Source organism: Haplochromis burtoni, unplaced genomic scaffold (assembly GCF_018398535.1).
Source record: "Haplochromis burtoni strain Fernald_Lab_line unplaced genomic scaffold, NCSU_Asbu1 Contig_268, whole genome shotgun sequence".
In the NCBI taxonomy this organism is placed as follows: Eukaryota; Metazoa; Chordata; class Actinopteri; order Cichliformes; family Cichlidae; genus Haplochromis; species Haplochromis burtoni.
Window position 1 is genome coordinate 347,661 of NW_024582629.1, and position 17,822 is coordinate 365,482.

The 17,822-nt window shown below is 40.5% G+C and overlaps 1 protein-coding gene across 4 annotated transcripts in view; it reads left to right on the forward strand.

Annotated features, from left to right (window-relative positions):
* The first annotated feature begins 2,340 nt into the window (after positions 1 to 2,340).
* The window catches only part of LOC102309458 (SH3 and multiple ankyrin repeat domains protein 1), a 54,599-nt gene continuing 39,117 nt past the window's right edge, over positions 2,341 to 17,822 (forward strand). For 3 of the 4 annotated variants that reach the window (XM_042227559.1, XM_042227558.1, XM_042227560.1), the window contains exon 1: positions 2,341 to 2,756. The gene's annotated coding sequence lies outside the window, so the exon portion shown is untranslated. The remainder of the gene's footprint in view (positions 2,757 to 17,822) is intronic. The other variant, XM_042227561.1, reaches the window with a different exon arrangement.

Genomic DNA, 17,822 nt, shown 5'->3' on the forward strand with positions numbered 1-17,822 from the left:
CTTATAGATAATTAATGATCATTAACGGTTTCCTTTGTGTACCCACAGACCTCGGCTTGGACTGGCAGGCAGGGTCTCTCTCCTGACTGCAACATCCTTTTTTTATATATATATTCAAGGAAATTTTAAATACTAACAAAGGTAAATAAATGCATGATGTTTTCAAAATTCAAATACTATATCCATAATACAGACACTCATGTTTTCCCCTTTATTTAAAGGGTTTAAAAGACAGTATGTGTCAGTAAACTCAGATTTTATTTGCCGACTTGTTTAAGAATTTGCCCATTTTTTGCAAATAAAGGTTTTAAGAGCGGGAGACACATTCATCAGGGCTGATTGCCATAATTCTTCCCAGACTTCTTTAGCTTTCATATCTAGGTTCCCAAATGGCATTTTTCTGTGTTTAAATTGTGCCCATTGTAATTGTAAGTCACTTTATTTATATTATAGACATGATACCTGCTCTTAAAAGAGGCCGTAAATGAAAAACATTATTGCTACAAACTGAAGCATATTGGATTTGTACGGCACACAAAGCCATAAAGACTTGAATGAAGAAGAACTGTTAAGCTGCTCTTTTCATTTAGTTACAGAATGAATTTTCCAGTGTCTGATAACTTTAGTGAAAACACGTGTTTTTGTTTATTTTTCCAATAATTTCCAAGACGTTCAGTCATTTTCTTTCCAATCTCCTACCATGAGCTGGATGACTGAGAATCGACACCGACATCTTCTTATTGTCTTGGAACGACTGTGCCCACATAATTTCCTCTGGGATTAATAACGTATTCTGATTCTGATTCATCATATCCCAGTGGTTTTAATATTGTTGTGTACTGTTGTGTTGATAGTGTTTTTGTAGAAGTGTGTAATGATGCTGATTGTGGGCACATGTTTGCTACCTTTGGCATGTTTTTTTTCTTGCAGGTGTCATTATCTTATTTGTTTTCTTGTTAAAGGATGCTGATAACAGTCCATCTTTTTACCTTTATAAAGTATTTTTTCCGAGAGTGCTGGTCTTTTCAAAAGTCAAATATTAGCCATGTAGAAATTAAAACTGCTGTTATAATTTTTAGGGTTTTGGAGCATGGACGGTGAAAAGAGATGAAAAGTTTAGTAGGATTTAACCAACTCTTCCTTTTTGAGTAAATTTAAAGTAAAGATTGTTTGATAGTGGCAGCATTATTCCCAGGAGAAGCGTTACCATGTCTTCCCAATCTCTTATAATCAGGTAGGTGTTGATGCCATTTTCAAACATGTCATAAAAGATTTGTTTTTAAATTTCAGTTATGACAGCAAATGAGACATTTCCATCTCTGTATTTTAGTACATAAAAGCCTTTTCACTGTGAATGTGACGGACCAAGCAGTGAAGGAAAGTCAGGTAGAGGTTAAAGTTTTTTTATTTAACATTTAACTCCATAACAAACTTGGTTAAATTTGACATAAAAATCAAAATCTTGTGCCCATAAAAGAGGGCAACGTAACAGCCCTCTACTCAAAAGCTGACACAGACCTACCTAATCAAGATAAAGGGGAAACTTAAATAGCGTTATGTGTAAGCCTCTACTGTAACACTGATATTACCACTGTGGGGCTGTAACTGCAGCCATCACAGTGAAGTACTGTGTGAACATAAACTAGCAGTTTCTTAACCTGTTAAAGTAATGAATTGCAGGTTTATTAGGTAATTCAAGGTAACCACTTTTAATTTTCTTTGAATATTCCGATTGTAGAAAAGGCTAACACGTCCACTGTACTGGGATCACCAAACGGCTCTAAAGAATAAACGGCAAGACAGCTGAGAAAACAACACAAAGATGCACCAGCCCTCACAGATTCTTCAAAGTCGAACACCAGTGGTTATCACAGCGCTTGACTGGTTGGTAAATGCTCCACATATAGCTGCAAACATGCTAAAACAAGGCAGCATGCCTGCTATATTTATCACTGGAAAGTTCCCAAACACAAACAGATTTTTTTTTGCTATTTTTTTATGACCTTTCAGCATCAAGGAGACAAAGGGAGCTGTGCAGTGTGCAAACCCATGGCCAGATTGTGTGTGGGACAGATGAAAGGTGGAAATCAGTGACGTGAGTGTATCTGATTGATAAATTGGCTGACATAATAGGAGAAGAGCTATGGAGCACCGGAGAGGTGGTTGGACCGTGAAAAACTGAAAGAATGAGGCAGAATAATGAAGAAAATTGGGGATAATTGAACAGAAGAGCACTTGGGTATGAAAAAAGAGAGGGAGAGGGAGAGTGAGAACAACTGACAGATGGCGAAGAGTGGGTACACAGAGAGGAAGGAGAATGGAGGAGAGACAGATCAATCTAGCAGCTGAAGTAAGACAGAAAGAGAGTATGCAATGCTGGAGAGGGAGTGCATGAATGTGTGTGCAACACGGAGAGAGGGAGGGGAAGAGAGAAGCTATACCAGGGCATAGAGTAGGTGAAAGAGTGTGTGTGTTTGTGTGTGTGTGAATGAAAAAGAGAAAGGGAAGCTGCACAATACAGGGGCTCGGGCTGGCTCATACCGATGCATATTTAAAGACTAGAAGGCTTGAAAATGTGATTTTGAAAGAGAAAAAGGCAAATCACTTTTTCATTTCCCCCCCTCATCTATGTTTTACTGACTGGATCTTTCTCTCATTTTTTTAATCCTGGTCCCTTTTTACTCTCTTTGTGGTTTATGAAGGAGGTCACTACGGATACAACAAGGAGCAACACAGCCTGAACTACAGACCAAGAGGTATTTAGTTTTTTGTGTTCCTCGATACTTACAGAATGTAACTGAAGGAGAACTGCTGTGCGTCTGTGTGTGTGTGTATCACACAACTAAACTAATATAAAGTGTTTGCAATACAAAGGAGTATTAACATCTTTATTGTGTGAACGGAAATGGAAAAGAAGGATAGAAGGAAATGATCTTTAGCGGCGAGGTGAAAGTCACAGTGCTTATGAAGGAGAAGCTGCTGAAATTGTGATGGGGAGGGGGGGCATGCATGTCCTCTGAGGTCTAATTCACATGTTTTATGTAGGATGAGAAAAGTGGGACAGAAAACAAACAAAAAAAAGTCACAGTGCCTCTAAAGAAAAGTCTGTAGCAACTGAGCAAATTACTCCCTCACAGCTGTAGGACGAATCAGTGAGCGCAGACTGCTCTAATGTAATGCACTCTTTAATAGATAAAGTAACAGCAATCAGCATGTGGAACGATCGTTATGCATTTGTTTGCTCACAGGAGATGTAAACCTTGGAAGTTCGGTTACAACACTGCCTGTTTAGGTGATATTCTAGCCGGGCAGATGGTTTTTCTGTCCTGCAGAAAATTGTGATTCTTCTTTCTCCCCTTTGTCACCAAATACAGGCTTAAAGGTTAATGCCGAGTTCGCCGATGCTATTATACTGTGACCTTGACCTTCCTTTTAGTACAGTGAGATAAATTGTGTTGTTACTCGACTCTGTGCAAAGAAAATTGAAAGTCAGTGGTTCTCAAGGTGGCTTCCTAGATCCCCCCGGGGGTTTGGGACCAGGAGCCAAAGAGTCCACAAAATACCTTCCTGTTAAACACTGTGCTGTTGGTCAGCCTCCATCAGCACAGCCCTCTGCCACTCAGAGCATTTTATTTACGTTCTAAACATAATATATGCACTCTGGCTTTAACCTTCACTTCATCTAGAGGATGTTTTTAAGACACTGTCAATGTTAACATGATGAAACAAAAAACAGCAAACAGAGGGGAGAATGAAGGGTTGGGGAATGTGTCGCTGCAGACCACGTGGCACCCCTAGAGCCGTCATCCTGTGGGAGTGCTCTGATTAAGAGAAGGTACATATTTACACATGTGGACTGTTTACAACAATGGGACAGGCGTATCTTTTAATACCTCGCCCTCAGTTCCTGCTTGGCTCATTGGAAAAACACAGAAACTCTTGACTCTGTCCACGTTCTTAGGTGAAGCCAAATTAGCTAAATAGGTCTTAACATTATGAAGAGCTACCTGGGCCCAGAGCTTAGCGAGAACCATTTGTTCTAGAGGAGCTGTTAATCTGACTCCACTTTGAGTTATAACCATACATTTTTGGACTGTGACTATCGCTCACTATTACCCCATTTACAAAGTCAGTTATGGCCTGTAATATGACAGTGATCCATGAATACAAGAAATGGTGGAATAGCTGATAGAGTATGTTAGAAGTGGACGTTTGGAGAAAAAAACGGTTAATACTTATGCTTATATAAAAGCTACCTACATGCCTGTATTACTACCACCCAGACACTTCTGCTGGGATGAGTTCAGAAAGAAAAAGGCGCTGAAATGGAAAGGTGAGCAGAATCAAACGGGAGCTCATCAACACCCACATTTCACACACTTGTTTAGCTGTGACTTGTCAAAATCGTTGCCTGCTCGCAGTATTTTTGGTGTCAGCTGGTGGAAAGGTGGAAACCCTCTAAGGACCCTAGAGAACCGATTGCCATGCGCATGCAGCCACACACACATACACCTAAACGCCTCATTTGGTTCAGGCTTGGGTGAAAAAAGTGCACCAGAGTATTAGCTAGAGCTATGCAACAGCGATGCATTCCAACTCTGTGCCCTTTCATCCTATAGATACCACTTAATTGACTTCGCACAACCTCCTAAGACTGGCCTGACTGTCTAATGCACAACAAGCAACGCTGGCTTTAAAAGCATACTTTTTTCTATTGCAGAATTGCACTGAGGGGAATTCATTTGGGAGAAGGAGAAAATAAACAAAGAGGGCAATTTGGAGCAGAGTGGGCAATGGAAGATTAATGGCCTCCTCAAAACACAGAACAATTGATCATAATGGAACAAAAGGAAGCTGGGCGACACTATCAATGCCAGTAAGGGACTGAGCGATTATACATAATATGTGAGTAACACCAAAAGAGAATGTGATTATGAAGCAATTGAGTGGAAGATGAAATACGCTGGACCAGCCAAACGGCTCGATGTGTCAGCGGAGATGAGCGTCTCAGAAATCAAGTTTTCCGATTCATCCTGCCCCGTCTCCTGGTGTTCTTTCCTGCCCTGTCCTCCTCAATCGGGAAGAGCGGGAGTCCATTAGCAGCCTGGTCAGTGTAGCAGATGTGACAATGCTATACAGCCCTGCAATTCCCCAGGGTTTGGTATGGAGCAAGTGTAGGACAAAAAAACAGACGTTCTGAGCGACTATTTCCAGTGACAGCTTACTGCTGTGGAAGTATATAGCTAGGCTCCATTAGCAACAAGCTTCTACTGTATATATATGAAGCAGAAATGCAAACCCTGAAACAAAATACCCTGTAAATCAGTCCCACAGGGGTATGGAGCTATGAAAAACCAATACATAAGCAAAATAAACTTGCGCATATTTTACACGTACACACAAATATTAAGTGCCGTGTATATCAGGGGAATCTGATCTGAAAATCTGATTGAAAAACAAACAAAAAACTGGCCTGGCTCACTCTCTGCTTAACATTTAGTTGTCATCAAATAACCCTGAAAAGCAATTTTTTAATGCACTTCTAATTGTTATTTGTGGAGTCGATAGAGTCTCATTGCTGTGCTCATTAAGAAGAAACAGGAGAGACGAGTTGTTTCCCCTGACTCTGCAGGCTTTTCATTATTACATACAGGGAGATTTCCCCAAGGGGAAAGATCTGGAGAGTTGCCGTAAGCCATGAAAATAGATGCCAGCAAACTGCAACATATCCGCCATAATGAAAAACTCAAACACCTTGAGCTTTACCGTTTCTGAACGCAACTTCAAATTAATGATTGAACCATTAAGTCGCAGTTGTTTAACGAAGACGTCTCAGAGAGTAGCAGCTGCATTTCAGATGCCCTGATTACAAGCATCTTAAAAAAAGGAGGAACACACTTCTGTGTTCTTGGCAGCTGTTGTTGCAGAAACCAAGTGAGAGTTCAATCTTCTTTATTACATAAAAACAGAAGTAATACATCATAAGGTGACAGAGCTCCAGCGCAAGTGGGTGATCGCACACCTTTAGGTCTTAGTATAATTGTTTCAGCTCATTAACCTCACTGTTTCCTTCAGTTGCTTTTTTTCCAGGCCCTTCTGGCTCACTTCAGAGCTGTAATGAGGTGGTGCACATCTTGTCACACTGAAGAACAGGTGCAAAAAGAAAAAAAACATGTATTTATTGTCCAACATCTAACCTTAGTTTGGAAAAGAAAATAAGAAGTGGTGTTCCCATTTGCTACCATGCAGGGATAAATGTTAGAGATCGTGTTTCTCTTTTAGCTTAACTGTTCCTGGTTTCAGATTAAGATTTATTACAAAGTTCTTGACTCGGAGAACACAGTGGTATAAAGTGAAATTGCAAAGTTAATAATGAAGGCTTATCCAGACTGTAGGATGAATTATGCTCTGTTACATGGAAGGTGGATAAACTTTAATGGGTCCTGACAGCCACTGACATGGTTCTCACTTTGTCAGCCATGTCTAACAGCATTTATTAGTACCTTGTTGATTTTTGTCTCTCAGCGTTATCTTTAAGTCGCTGGACGTGCAAGGTAAGTAAAACTGTCACTAGCGGACACTTAATTTGTGGCCATAAAATCCACCCCAAAGCCGCAAAACCTGCACTCATGTCCGTATGTCTGACTAGTTTGCTTGTGGCATGCTTTTCATTGCATTTAACGCTTTAAGGCAGGAGCTCTGCCATTAGTATAGAAAGAAAAGGGTTTCCTTGAAAAGCTTGCTGAATGCAAGGACGCCTATCCTGGTTGGAAATGTTTTGACTTCTTCGCTGTTGCTCTTCCTGCTCCTTCTTTTGTTGTTGAGAAACAGAAGGAAACCTGCTGTACAGTCGCCTCTGAAGTCTCTGCTTTCTTGACATTTTAATGAGCTTTTTGTAACTCCGTTTGCAGCGAGTGAAAGGGAAGCTCGTGTTTTAGCAGACAACAGAGGGTACTGTTGAAAAAACACGACTGCTGTATGATGTTTGGTACTGTACGTGTCAGCACTGCACCACAGTTTAATGCAGTTAGGTGAAGCAGTCAAGCTGGTGAAGACACTGGGTTCAATCCACTAGCACACACCGGTTGCACAAAACAAGCTTGGATTCAGCGCTGCTACAGGACACACGCACATGGACCTCGATTAGGGTGTTTAATAGCAAACCTGCATGCAGAATATGCTGGTGTAATGTTACATGAAGCGTGAAAGTGCAGATTTTAAGTTAGGGAGGGTCCTCTGTCTTCAGATGGAGGAGCATTTTAATATTATATTCACAGTCAAAAGATCTTAAAATATACAAAAACTCTGCTGTTATCACACAAACTTAACCATAACTTATGAAAACAAGGTCATGGGCCAAAAAAAGGAGAAGCTGAAGAACCCTGATTTAGATTTCCTTTTTTCTTGTTGCTTTGTTGCGTGGGCAACAACACAACTTAAGCCGTGCTATCAGATTAATGTTTATAGTTAGAGAGAAGTCTCAGAAATAGCACGGGGGATGTTCACTCCTAAATCTGTGCTGCATTGAGGTCTCCCGGCCCAACCAACCAAGTTTAGCCCAAGCGAGGCCCTCAGTGCACGCTCCACCTGACCCAATTATATCCAGTCTGAGGGGAAAGATAGCCCACTTTGATCTACACAAGACCGCCAGCCAGGCTTGGGCTGACTGGTCTGGCGCTTAACGCTGCTTTCCTCTGGACATTTTTCCAGCACAGATGTGTTTGACTGCTCCTTAAAGAACTATCGACTGTGCTCGAAACATCAGGTGAGCTGCAAGTAACTTATGGGGGGCACAACTGTGGCCCCTTTCTGCGAAGAGAAACAAGAAGGGCAGTCCTTGGTGAGGTTTTTGGCCTGCAGATGAAAGAAGAAGGATGTTTTATGTGAAATGGAGAGCTGGGGGGTAATTATTTTAATCATCCATTTAATCACCCAATAGCAGTATTATCGTTTTTTTTGTTTGATCAGCATGAGATAAGCAGCTGATTTAAACGCATCTGTTTGTGTTTGATAGGATCACCCCCCCACCACCACCATCCCCCACCTCCATCCTCGCTGCGGGAATTGCCAGTCTCTGGGTGCACAGAGGATGTATCTACTGCTGGCATTGTTACCCGTCTTTAAAATGAATCCAGTATGCTAGGATTGTCGATTAAACACTCGCATTTCGCTGGATTTTATGAGGCACGGATTTAATTACAGCCTGAAAATGCCAAGCCTCGTCACTGCAAGGGTAAATGAAGCGAATAAATTCCTCTGTGGATCTTTTTAAACTTTTGCTTTGGAGAATGTAAACACGAAAACTCACAGGATCTTTTAATTATGCTGTCCAGCCTTAATGAGAGCTGATGATGATGCAGGGTAGATCTCAGCTTAGCCCTTCCCCCGTAAACTCATACGTCAGACCATTCATATAAACCTAACTGCCCTCTCCTCTCCATGTTAGTGGCTCATTCTGTCCATTTTACACTGGAGGAGGCCCGGCGTGTTCTTGACGGTTCTTCGTCATTGGTCGTATGAAAAAGGCTGTAGGGTGGAGACCCAGTCAAAGAGAGGGATATAGAGGACAGAACTTGGCCGCTCCACTTTTTCAGGACGTAAAAGTGGGACAATCTGTTCCTTGGATGATCTCCAATTCTACTTTCCGGGGACCGATACACTGAAAATATATCTATACACATGCACTGTCCTACATAGGGAAAGACTGAGAGAAAAAGAGAGAGAAAGAGAGAGAGATTGACAAAAAGAAATATGAAAATGAGCTGAAACGACTGGCCATAAGGTCTTTCCAGTGTAGTGTGCTGGGGATGTGCTTTCTGTGGCCAAAACAAGAGAAAAACGGCAACATGCACGGATAAGACATTTACAGGAAGATCTTTTAAAAGGTGATGTAGTATAATCTAATAAACTACAGTGGGGATGACAAATTTTGGGCAGATCAAACATGATTCCTGCAGCCTTTATAACTGGTGTTGCCAAAAACGTGACTCTGACTTACTCACCCAAACATGCATGGTGTTTTGGTATTAATAGGTTATTACTACAACTTTGCCAAATAGCAAAATGTACAAGAATATCATAGAAGAGACGGATATAAATAGGGATGACTGTTAGCCATTAACTTTTTCTGTAAACCTCTCCATCCATCCATTTTTGCCCTCTAGGGGTCTAAGGAGGACATCCGTCTCTGTCATCATTATCATGATTAATCAGTTCCTGATTCTTCATTACTACCTTTCATTACTGTCTTTGGACCCACATCCGACCAGGATTATGGAAATACTCTTCTCATAGGGTCTAATCATCATGCTGCAGTGCTGATGTCCCAAGGGCAGAGAGACTCACCAACTTCTGAAATCTTAAGCTGTGTTTCGTTTCTGCTCTTACCTTGCATGCATGTTAAATGTTTGTCTGGAGATCATGATTTATAGCAATTGTAGGATTGCATGACACTGATAAAATATTTCTACGAAGACCTAGCTTAGCATTACATAATATTCTGTATGTTTAGATGCTAATGGATAGGTTCACAGTTTTCACGTAGCTGTTTGCTCATCATAAGCACGTCTCAGCACAGTTTACTCTCACCGTCAGACTGAGACAACAGTTCTGGGCTGTTTAATGCGACTCTCTTTGGATGCTAACTTAGTACTGCAGCAGGGCAACTAGCACTTTCCCTTTAGCTTCCTGAAAGAGTAATCATTTAACCCGTGGGGGGTCTTAAAAAAATACTTACACTATTATTACTACTAAGTGGCACAAATCGACCACGCCCTAAAAAGCGCTGTAAAAAATTAATATTAATATTTTTTCCACTTTTTTTTTCCAGTCTTTCAGACCTACTTCTCCTTGAAATATTCATATCAAGTTTCAATTACATTTCGCGGATTTTAACCCTTTAAATCCCAGTTGTATTACATGAGTGCCCTGTTTTTTTGCCCGAAAAAACAAAAAACTAAATATTTAAAATAAAAAACATTTGAAATAATATTTGATTGTTATTATAATTAGGCCTTTAGATGGATCAAAGATTGGCACCAACATTTATTTCGATCGACTTTTACATTTTTTTTTACGACCAGAAAATGTCCTCCAGGCGGCGAATCGTCTGCTGCTTAGCGGGAGGAGTGCCTCAATCGCGGGTAAGCCTCTCGCAGCCGCGGGGCATGTTGTTGTCACGTGGTATCTCCAGCACACACTTCCGGTACCACGTGACAACAAATACGTCATTTTCTGTTGATCAAAAAAAAAAATGCACCCTCTAACCGACCTGGGGCCAGAAAATGGTCCCAAACGAGCAGCGGGCCAAGCTGCTGCTGCATGCGGGGAATGAGTCTGCCTCTCCCGGGTGTCTGTCTCGAGCAGCCCGCTGGAAACGGTGGAGGCGTCAAAGGTGGAGCAATGGCGCCACCTGGTGGCCAAATAAAAAAAATTACAATTCTAAGGCCACTAATCCAAAATGAAGCCGGAAGTTAAGCAATCACCCAGACGTTAATGGTAATAATTCTGCAATGAAAAAAAGCGTTTATAATGGGTTTCAATGGGGCACAAATCGACCACTAAGCCCAATAGTGTAAGTTTATCGCTAGCTTAGCCACTGAAGCTAATTTCCGGAAGTCATACTGAAATTTTAACAGTAAATGTGACCGAACTTTTTTTTGCAGACTTTCGCTATATTCCATTCAACACAGTGGAAATGGCGTGTATACGAACAATGAAAAATGGCACAAATCGACCCAAGACCACCCAGAGGTTAAAAATGTTGTTTTCAAATCAGACCAAAGGTAAATACGCCAACATCTAGGTGGGAATACTTACTGCCTAATTCGCCATACATGTTCATATTTGCAGTTAGATCCAGACTTTGCCCCTTTAAAGTGGTCTCGAGCAATAGCGCTTCAGGCTTTCTGAAGGTCATTCAACGTTTGTCTTTGGGCATTGGCTGCTTTTTCACTCACTTTCTGTCCTCTCCTCGTACCTAAACCATTTTCCAAGGAATGTTTCTTTGTTTCTTAACACGTTCTCAGGACTTGTGAATCATTCAAGCATAAAAAAGGCACCTTACTCAAGGCAATAACCAGTGTTGTATCCACACATAACAGAGAACTTACCAAGAAAACTATTTTAAATTGAATCTAGACGCTTTGTTACCAGCAGCCTGTTGCAAAACACATCATTTGTTCCCATTTCTTTAGATGAATCTAAGAAAAATGCCAAAGATAATTCATTTCATTTCATTTATTTATTTATAAAGCACGTTTAATAACAACAGGGAGCTGACCAAAGTGCTGTACAAAGTAACAGTTAAACAATGACATTGACAACAACAAACTTTCACAGTTTTACAGTTTTGAAAGCCAGAGTAAAAAAAACATGTTTTAAGATGCGATTTAAAAAGAGTAACAGTTGGGGCCTTTCTAATGTGGAGCGGTAGATCATTCCACATTTTTGGTGCCACAAACGCAAAAGCCCGATCTCCTCTATGAACCATCCTAGACTTATGTAAGGTAAGGAGCAGGTGATCGCTTGATCGAAGGGCTCTAGAGGGCGTATAAAGCTGCAATAGGTCAGACAAATAGTCCGGTGCCTGGCCAATTAGCACTTAATAAGTCAAAAGTACGATTTTGAATTTAATTCTAAAACGCACAGGAAGCCAATGAAGGGAAGCAAGCACTGGAGTAATATGTTGGTGTTTCTTCACACGAGTCAAAAGGCGAGCTGCAGCATTCTGTACAAGTTGGAGCCAGGCCAAGCTGGACTGACTGACACCCACATACAGTGAATTGCAGTAATCCAGTTGAGATAAAACAAACGCATGAATTGCTCGTTCCAAATTTCTAAAAGATAAAAAGACTTTGGAAACTTTGGATTGATAATACAGTTTAACAGGAATAAAATAGTATTTTTGTACCAGCAAGGTGATTTCCAGAGAGCTATTAGTTGAAAATGTGGCATATCCAGGCTCTTAAAAAAGAGGAAACTTGACAAGAGGAGGACAAAAGAAGAAATGACAGGTAAAAATAATAAAAACTAAATTGTTTGCTGATAAACAACATCTGAAAGTCATGTTCTTAAGAAAGAGGAAAAATCCAGCATAGACCTGACACAGGACCTGAGAGATGCATCTGACCCTTCATTTGTTCCATCTGCTGTTCACTGAAGCCTCATCAGAAATGCTCTCAGTGGAAGGATGGCTGTCAAGAAGCCGCTGTTAAGGAAGGGAAACAGGAGAAGAGACAGAGGTGTGCCAAATTACACAATTACACAAGAACTGACCAGTGGAAACAGGTCTGATGTGATGAATCCAAATTTGACATTTATACTTCAAATTATTGTCAGGATGTACACAGGGCATCAGGAAAAGCTACAACAGTGAATGCTTACAGTCATCTGTAAAACACAGTGGAGGCTCTGTTATGGTTCGGGACTGTATTTCAGCCAGTGGTGTTGGATCTTCTCTAAATTGATGAGATTATGAACATCTGGAACGAGTTTGATTGCCCACAGCTTCATTTTTTTAACTTGACGATAATCCCAAACTTACTGAGAAAGCAGTAAAAGCATATATGAGTCATAGATTGGCCTCCCCAGAGATCAGACCTCAACATTATTGAAGCAGTGTGCAGTGGCGTGTCCAGCGGGGTGGCCTGGGGGGGCACAGGCCACCCCCCCAACCAGACTGGCCACCCCAGGTGCCACCCCAAAGGCAAAACAATAAAATTCAATCAAATATCAAATGTCGATTATGTTTTCACGGTGAAGCTCAGATATCCGAGTGTAAGTGAATGCAGCATCGGCTTCTGCGCTATGTGCATCACGTTAGCAAAGGTAGGAGAGCCAAGCACGAAAGACGGCACTGCAGGAAACAATTTTTCGGTGAAAGAAAATGAGGACAGAATAAATGTCCCGGTAAGTAATATTAAGTTTGTTGAGTTTAGTAAACTTCGGTGAAATTAGAATACCAAGGAAAAAATAACACTTAAAGAATTATTGCAGCCGTCGAATATTTCAGACAGTATGCTACTGAGGGCAGCTAACATAAGAGTTATGAGTTATAAGATATAATCTAAGTCGTAACATTGCTGTATGGAGCTGCAGATTTGGTTGCAGGTTAACATAGCTGGACTGGCCATCGGGCATACCGGGCATATGCCCGGTGACTTATTTTTTTTTATTTTTTTTGTAATGGCATGAACAATGAGAGGTGGTGGATTGGCCAGATGCAGGTCGATGTGTAAAAATAACTCAGTTGTTTGGTGGTGGCTATGGCGGGGCTTCCACAGAGGCCAGCAGGTGGATGAGGGAAGGGGAGGCAGGAGGAGAGACCCGAGGCAGCCGCCGGTCCGAGTGTCAGGTGAACTGAACTTCAGGTAAGAAGTTATGACCTGCAGTCTATCTGGGTCAGATATAAACCAAGTTTAGGTGGAGTTTATTTTCGTTGTGCTGACTTTTTACCTCAGTTGCAATAACTCGTACTGCGTTCTAGCCAGCTTGACGGAGTTTTTATACAGCTGGGTGGGTGCTATGATGTTACTGATAGTGAACTTTATTTTATTCATAAGGTTAGTTAGTAGAGTTGCCAACGGCTCCTTAAAAAATGGAATGGTCCCTCATTCAGAGAAAATATTACGCGTTTCGTATTGAGCTGAGAAGAGACGCAGTTTGTCCCGGACTTTCGCTAAATGAAAAAAAGACACAAAGCTGGAGTTATTCTGTGTCTTGCTGCACAGCTGCCTCTTCTCTCTCATTCTCTCCCCTCCTCTCCTGTTGCTACTTCAATCATGAAACTGATCAATGATCAGCTGATCGGCTTTTCTCTCTTGTTTGTTTATCGCCCACTTTGCGCCAGAAAGAGGAAACCAGCGGATGTTAAACAACAGCAGCACGTTTAAGCTTGATCAGCTGTTGTTAGAATTTATTTAATATTAATTTCTAGTATCAGCTGATGTTTGCTGGAGCCACAGCTGTAAAGCTGCTGGTCATGATGTCGGTTTGTATATCTGGTGAGAGGGAAACATGAAGATGAAACCAGGAGATGTCCTTACTGAATCATCAGAGCTGAACAGGTGATGGAGAAACAGGTTTACCTTTTAGGTGACATGAATGAGTTGAAGGGAAGTTATGAACTGTTTCTGAGAGACAAATAACACCAGGATCCTTTTCTAGTAGCTGACAGCTGGTAACTGTGCAGGGGCGGGTCTAGCAAAGTTTTGCCAGGGGGCAGGTAGGGCATTAACAGGGAGAGGGGGGCACAAAGAAATACTTTTCTTTCTTATTCTCATTTAAAATATCTAGCTTTTATTAAATAATTATCTAAATCTTACAACCAAAGTTTTTATCTGACGTAAAATGTATAGAAATCATACATATACCAACAAGACTGTACATCACTGTCACAACAGCAGTTTGTTTTCATTCAAAGGCTTTATGGCTTTAATACCTGGTGGGCCGGTCTGTAGTCAAAATGCCCGATTTTCTGTCCCAGTCCAGCTTTACCATAAGGCAGCATAGAAAGTATTTACTTGCTTTCAGGTTTTATTCAAATGTTAGTCTTTTCAGTTGTTTCCCCACTTTTTTCCTGTTTCAAAATCAAACACCAGTTTGTGAGAAGATTATCTTCTTTTTTTAACAGGCAGATAAAGTTTTCATTGGCATTGGCTAATTTGTCAATTGTTTGTTACAAATGTTCGTATTTTAATATTAAAAATGTTTTTGCCCAAAACATATGTGCACTATATGTCAGTAAAAATACTATGCAAATATTGCTGTCCTTGAATGCTGAGTAAACACTGACAAAGCACTGATTGTATCTCTTGTACTTTATCAACGCAGTATCTAAAAACTTTGCACCGTAGTGGTTAAAATCTCATTCTAATAAGAGTTAAAAGCGCATTCGGTTATTAGGTTTATAGGGTTATTGAATTATGGTTAACGGTTGGTAGAATTTTTTTTAAACATTATCTGCCAATTACATCTGCCACCCTTCTCCAAATCTGTGCCCCTACCTGGCCCCCCCAACAAAAATTTTCTAGACACGCCACTGGCAGTGTGGGAACAAAAGGCAGCCAACTTCCAAAAAAGTGCTTTGAATCTCTTTCAGGGGCTATTCCTGAAGACTACTTTAAGAAATTTTAAGAAAACTGCCTAAGAGAGTTCAGGCTATGTTGAAGAATAAAGATGATCCTACCAAATATTGACTTTCATGCTCATTAGAATTGTAGATACCTTTTTTTTGCTCAATGTCAATAAATCATTGCACCTATTTTCCATTTTCATGGCAAAATGATGAGAGTTGGCTCAAAGGCATTTGCACAGTTCTGCGGCTGTAATGCCAAGAAAAGCTTTGAGAAGTTTCTTATAAAAATGACTACAGCCTAGTTCATTGTTAAGGTTTCTCCTTTTATGAAAATGCATCAAGATGAAAAAGAAGAACTTAAACTAAATTAAGTGTCAAATGGAGAAAAAAGTATGTATGGCTGCTCGGATACGGATGATGGATCGGCTTCCTCACTGGCTCATCTTACCCCACAGTCCACCCAAATTAAATCTAAATTCCTTCCTGAAATTACAAGCAAAATAGGTAACGGCACAAATTATGGACGAAGAGAAAAAAACAGTCATATTGAAGAACAATTCAAGTAAGTGGCTGAAATGAGAACTGTGAGTTTTGCACAAAACGACTGTTCTGTCAGAGGGGTGAAATTCATTTCCTTATTACACCGCTTTTCTCCCAAGAGGAAGAAAAGTCAAGACGAGATGTGAGATGATGGCCAGCAACAGAGACAGGAGAGCGACGCAGCCGGCAGAAGGAGACTGACTGAGCTATTGTTGTTGCAGGAGTGTAGGAGTTGAGTGACACGATGGAGAAGGCAAAGACGCAAAGATGAGACAAGTCTGACATCCATGACGGCTAAGAGGAGAGTTTTCGGACTTGTGATTAGAGTTTTCACAGTTATATTATTAATCCATTTTACATAATGCTCATCGTTTCCCATTTTTAGCCTAACGGTACTGTGTGTGTGTTTGGCTTTCGCACTCACGCCTTTTCCACCCTCTTTTTTTCCCTCCCTCCCCATCCCGCCTCCCTTTTCTCTCCCAATCTGATTACTCTGCTTTATGCAAACTGCAGCTCTCTCTGTCTCTCCCCCTTGTGTATTCCCCTTTCGCTTTTACATCCCAGTTACAAACATGTAGTTGACTCCTGCCTGCTCTCAGCCTGTCCTCCTCCTTCCTTTATCTTGCATTGTGTTGTTCAATATTTGATGAGACTTTGTTCATAAATCAGCCTCCTCTATTCCCTCACGGTGTATTTGGATGATAGTGTTAATCTTTAAAACCTTGCAAGTGTTAACACGCTGTTCTTTGTCAGCTTTTGATCAGAGACGCTTTCAGCCTAAAATGTGATGCCACATGTAAATCACACATATGAACAGAGGTGGTTAAATATGCCCTGAATGATTCAGGTAACTGATAATTCAGTAGGAGAGCTCTTTTGGTTCTTGATAGGCACTGAGCCACTTTCTCCAGAGTCCTTGTTGTTATTGCTTTTGGTGCTTATTTGTTTTCCCAGATTCATCAAAGTTCCTACATTTTTTTCTCTAAACCCATTCTTTGGTTTTGTCCTCCAGTCTTCCTTCATTTACTTGTTCTGACAGACATTGGATTTGCACTGAAAGGACCCACCCTGTCACTCTCTGAGAGTCTGTGGGAATTGACCACGGTCACTCTGCTTCCCTCTGCGCTATGCTTTCGCTCAGAAATGCTCAACAAGCAGACTTTCTTTTGGCCAGTGAGACGACCATTTCTCATATATCCACTCTGTCTTTCAAACACTATAGACACTTAAAAACCGATTGTTTGGAAGCATCCATCAAATAATATCTGTATTCTTCCACAGAATGAAACAATCATACACACATAGTGCAACGGTGTAAAGTGTGGTCACTTTTCATTGTTATATGGAAAAAAACTGTGTCTGAGGCAATCTCTCTCCATAACTCACTCTTGTAATATTTTGAAAGGTCTTGGTATACACACTTGTTTTAGACAGCGATTTCTCTAATCCCAAACCAAACTTCATCTGTGTTCAGTCATCACCAATCCAGGGGTTAGGGTCCTTATACATGTGGAGGCGCTTCAAATAAAGGAGGTATAAAAATGTATTTTTATGACTTTTTTTCTGAACTGTGGAACGCCAACTTGTAAAGATAAACATATCAAAATTGGGAAAATTTTTTTAAGACAAAACGGTTATCTCAAACCTATAGACTCTATATAAGAGATGGCCATGCATTCCGTTATATATATTTAGCAGGCAAACCATTTACCGTAAGGCTATTTTAGAACCCTGAATAAGACTAGGGATGGCACGATACCACTTTTTTATGTCCGATATCGATATCATAAATTTGGATATCTGCCGATACCGATATAAATCCGATATATCTATTTTTTAAACTGTTTTTGTATAAGTTCAAAGTCAAATTTAAAAAGACAAAACACTAAAGCTATTCTCTTATACTTGCATGCAAGAAAAAGACTGCACACAAAATATTGCTCAGTTCAACAATGCATATCTCTTTATTTAAACTTTAGCACTGTTTAGCTGTCACCACTATCAAAATATCCATCCTGAAAGTGCGCAACATAATGCAGAACTTTAAATGTCGAAGTATTTAAAGTAACATTCATCAAAATAAAAGTGCAACATTATGCAGAACTTTAAATGTCGAAGTATTTAAAGTAAAATTCAAGTAAATAAAAGTGCAACATTATACAAATTTTAAAACTCCTTTGAAGTATTTGAAAAAAGGTGCAATTTT